We start from the raw sequence: 5,018 nt of genomic DNA, 5'->3' as shown, positions 1-5,018 counted from the left end.
ATTAAAGAGGCTGCAGGGATCCAGGAGAGGAGCATCCCTGAGGGGTGCAAACAGCCTCGCTTGCCCCTTGGAGAGGTTGCCTCTGCCCAGGGCTGGTGCTCGCGGGGAGGATTAAGGGCGAAGGCGCTTAGCAAAAGCCCCCGGGAAGAGCCGTATCCTTTCAGGATCCTAAAGTGGCCCCGAGACCTGCAGTGCCTTCCTGAGCACAAGCACTTCCCCAGCTCCAGCTGGACCCCAAATCTCCATCCAATACTCCCAGCCCCCCCATACCATCCCCAGGCAGGGCATCCCAGGGCAGGGCATCCCAGGGCAGTTTTGTATCCAGGGCTTGGAGCTGCCAAAGAGCTTGAGCCCTGGAAACCCCTGGCCCCTACACCTCAGGATACGGCCTTTGATGGTATTTGTGGAGCATGACCATGGGCGGTGGAGCAGCACTGAAGTTGACTCTGATTTTGGGGTTCCCTGGTCTTCAGAAACCTCTGGGCTGCCTCTTATTCATGATTATTTCATAGCAAATCACTGGTTATTGGTGTTAGTGGTGGGAGGTCATTCGTGTCATTGCAATCCTAAGAAGTTGGGGTGGGTAGAGTTGGGTTGGTTTGTCCTTTTGGACACCCAAGGAGACCACAGCAGGGTCAGGGATGGAGAGTTATCCAGGGATACCTGGGGGGTCTCTTTGCTCCATTGGGCAGGAGCAAGAAATGGAGAAATATTGCATTTTTTGGACATTTCTCCCTCAGAGAGAGACCATGTGAAGGCTGGCCACAGGTTCATGGAGCAGAGGAGAGGTTGCAACACCTGGGCGATGGTGGTGGGGACCCCCAGAAACTTCAGTGGGCAGCAGACGGAGTGGGATTTGGGGTGGAGTGGGAAGACAAGAAGTTGCATGCCCATGGAAATATTGTGCCTTCCTGCATTTGGGAGGAAGAAGAAGACCGTGGGCTCATGGCAGGGGATGATGGGTGATGGATGAGGTGCCACGGGCTTCACAGTGCTGCTCTGCACAACACGTTGGGGAGATGGATGCTCAACAACAGCTCCTCACTGGGATGCTGGAAAACCAGCAGTGTGGTGTAATCTGTATCTATGGCTTTGGAAAGAGCTGGCCAAGGGGCAGCTGGGGGTCTTGGTGTTGGTTTCCATTAATCCTGGACCATTGCAGTGGTTGTAGCTGATGTCCCCCCGAAATGGTGAGGAATGACGCTGAAGATGGGCAGACCAAACGTGGAGCACTCAACCTTGGGTCTTTCAGAGCCGTTATCTCTATTAGCATCGCTCAGGCTCTCTCATTGAATTCCCCCCTCCCTTCTTCGCTAAATGCTTCCCCAAACAACTCAGACATCAATCGAAGGCAGAGGAACCGGCTGCGCTTTGTCTCCCGTGAAGAGGCAGCTTCGCATCAAGCCCCGTCGGGGCGGCTGCCGGGGGGTCGCCCCCCGGCGGGGGCGCCTGCCGGTGATCCGCCAGCGAGGACCATTTTCACATCTCCCTTTGTGAAGGAGCAGCCTTGAGTGAAATGCCACTCGAGGGGCATTGAACGAAATGTATGTTCACCTCTTCCATGTGGCGTTCGGTGCCTGTCCCCGCCTCTGACGCTAATGATCTGGATAAGGGTTTGGTGGGGTTTTTTCTTTTTTTTTTCCATGAGGATAATGGGGAAAAGAAAATGAAAGGGAAAGGGGCTGAAGGAGGGGAGATCAAATCCATTTAGGAGCCCAAACATTTATGGGGAGAGTGCCTCCTGAGTGGCTGCACAAAGGACCTGGCTGTACCTGCCTCCATCCCTCCTCCTCCTCCTCTCCCCCGCCACCTCTGGCCATGAAAAGGGGGAACCAGAACTGTAGGGCTTCCGTGAAAGATGCCGATAATGGATTTCATTATAGACAAGCACATTAAATGCCTATCCACTCGTGTGCAGTACAAGAAAAGCTGGTCTTTAGCTAATCATGCTGGAGGAGCTCTTGGCTGAGATTCAAGAGCGAGATGCTCCCGTTGGTTCCCTGCCTCCATCTCCCCCCATCCCACCCCATAAAGAGCCAGCTATGGGGTGCAATTCATCTTATAGCCATGTCGGTGTCTACCGTCGCATCCTTTTTCTCTCCTCCTGGTTCAGGACAAGCCTGGAGGGTAAATGTCTATGTCTTGCCAGAGGAACAACTCTTGCAGTGGTGGGATCCAGCCCAAAGAGAGGTGTCAGCACCAGAAGGTCTTCCTGTCCCTCGTCTCCAGATGGACCACTACTTCTCCCTTCCCTGCAATGACCCTTTTCTGGCTCCCTCCTGCCCCCAGCCCCATTTTCCCATCCTCTGCCATCCTTTCCCATCCTCCAGCTCTGGGGTCCTCAGCACAGGACAGACACGGAGCTGCTGGAGCGGGGCCAGAGGAGCCACGGAGATGGGCCGAGGCTGGAGCAGCTCCTGTGCGAGGACAGGCTGAGAGAGTTGGGGGTGTGCAGCCTGGAGAAGAGAAGGCTCCGGGGAGACCTTCCAGCACCTTCCAGTGCTGAAAGGGGGCTACAGGAGAGATGGGGGGGCTCTGGATCAGGGGGTGCAGGGACAGGACGAGGGGGAACGGTTTGAAGCTGGAAGAGGGGAGATGGAGATGAGATGTGAGGAAGAAATGTTTCCCTGTGCGGGGGGTGAGGCAGTGGCCCAGGTTGCCCAGAGAAGCTGTGGATGCCCCATCCCTGGAGGGGTTCAAGGCCAGGCTGGATGAGGCTTTGGGCAACCTGGGCTGGTGGGAGGTGTCCCTGCCCATGGCAGGGGGTGGCACTGGGTGGTCTCCGAAGTCCCTTCCACCCAAACCCTCCTGGGATTCTGTGGTCCTATGTGTGAAGAGGTGTGATTTTCAGAGCAATCTGGATCCTCGCTCCAGCAAGGCGAGCTGTCCTCAGGAGGTCCTCCTGGCTGGGGGGAGCTGGGGCGATCTCCTCCCTGCGTGGGCTGGTTGCTCTCCATTCACTAGTGTCCATGAGCTTGGGACAGCCTCTGTTCTCACAGGGGACTCTCTGCTGGGGTCGCTTCTTCTCCAAGCCACCCTGGGTGGTGGGTATGGACACAGAGATGCCTGCTGTGCCAGAGATGTAGAAATCATCCCAGAAGCACAGCACCATGTCCTGAGCTGGCAGGACTCAGAAGCAGCACATCCCCCTGCTCTGTCCTGACCAACTCCCCGCAAAGACAAAGGAAACAAATAAAACTCCTTCGTTTAACATTTTTTCAAGCCAAAAGCAAAGCTGGGAGCTGGTTTTAGGCTGGAGATCCCAGCTAGGCTTTTAGTTGTTTCTGTCTAACCCTAGAGCTTAGCTTTCATCCTTCCCAGGGGAAGAGAGACTGGATCCGCAGGGCTGGATCCAGCTGCGGGAAAGTCAGGGCACCATGGTTCCACCATGGCATGTAGTGTCGGGATGCTGGGGTGTCATGCGAGCTGTGTCCTCCCCTTATCTACACACAGCCCCACAGCCTTGCTGGAGGTCACCGGTGGTGCAGGAGGGTCCTGTCCCTGGAGGTGACAGGTCCCCCAAAGGACACTCAGGTGGCCATCTGGGATAGGTGCTGGAGGAGCGGTGGGTGTTAGTGCTTCTCCAAACCACCCGAGCAAACTTTTGCTAACAAAGCTCCACATCTCTGGGCAGTTCCTCTGGTTTTTGGAGGCCATCTGAACTGGTTTGAGTATCTCCTTTGTGAGAATCAGTTGGGGAACATCATCTGGAAACTCTTTACATCGAGGGAAGGAATCCCAACAGCCAACGCTTTTGTCCAATACAGAAATCTCTGGCTTCAGCTCACATTCCTATGGCTGCACTATTAGCATATTTAATTAAGCAAGCCTGTTGACTTTACTCCCTTGCAAAAGCAAAGAGGAACCCCTGGGGTACTGAATGAAATAAATGATGGCTCTTCCCTGCCCCAAGCCCCCATCCATGGCCAGGTTGAGAAGCTCTCCCCATAAAACTGCTGGGACGGGACAGGTCACTGCGTGCCGGATAAACCTGCCCTCTCCCCAAAACACATCCCCAGGGTGGAACAGGGGGGTTTCTAGGCAGGGGGGAGCCATGCCCTCCTGCCAAGGCACCAGCTTAATCCCCCTGTGTGCTGATAAGGTCACACCAGGACCCACGCTCCGCCCTTCCGTGCGTCGTCTGAGTCCGGCGGCTCTCTTGGCCCTATTTATAGTGCGGTGATAGGATCAGGGGGAATAAGCATTTAGTGTCCCCTAAATCACACCCCGCTCCCCATGGCCAGCCGGTGCTCGCTGCTCTCTGCTCTTGCTGCCTGGACAGGACTTTTGAAGGTATGTTGGGAGCTGGGGTGCTGCCTGCTGGGAGCTGGGGTGCTGCGGGATCTCCCCCAGTTCTCCATCCTCATCGGAGTGGGACAGGGATGGCTTTTAGTCAGGAGAAACCTTGGGAGCAGACGCAGAGCGTGATGCCACGGGGAGCCCGATTTCTCTGGATAAAAGGGACCGAGTCACATATTTGTCTCCCCTAGATGGTGGCCAGGCTGCCATCCCTCCATCCCACCTTGGACCTGAGCCCATGGGGGGAAATCAGCCCATGGTCATGGCCCATCCAGACTGCCCCGGGGATCGGTTGGTGGTCTCACCCTGCCCATGGGTGGGTTGGTGGTCTGGGCTACCCATGCAGATGGCCACCATTCACCTGAGAACTCCATTTACAGTCACATCTGCCAAGAAAATGTCATCCAGAGGGACATGGAGCGAGCCCCAAATCTGTGCCCAGTGTCCCTGGGCCACAGGGATGGCTGGAGGGGGCTGGGGAAGGTGGGGGGACCTGTTGGTTTGCTGCATGGTAGGGAGGGTTGGTTGCTCGTCCTTCCTCTCCATCACCTGTCTCCTTGCTCTGGTTCCCATTTCAGGGAGCAACGGTGTAGTGGGATGTCCCATGCAGGGGACTCAGCATCTTCCCAGGGCAGACAGCCCTGCCCAAGGGGCTGACCACCCCCAGCCCCACCTCAGCACCCTACAAGCCAACCGGCAGCTCTGCAGGAGGGGAAAAG

This window comes from Pterocles gutturalis, unplaced genomic scaffold (assembly GCF_000699245.1).
Source record: "Pterocles gutturalis isolate BGI_N339 unplaced genomic scaffold, ASM69924v1 scaffold34570, whole genome shotgun sequence".
NCBI classification, from domain to species: domain Eukaryota; kingdom Metazoa; phylum Chordata; class Aves; order Pterocliformes; family Pteroclidae; genus Pterocles; species Pterocles gutturalis.
This window is presented reverse-complemented; position numbering follows the sequence as displayed.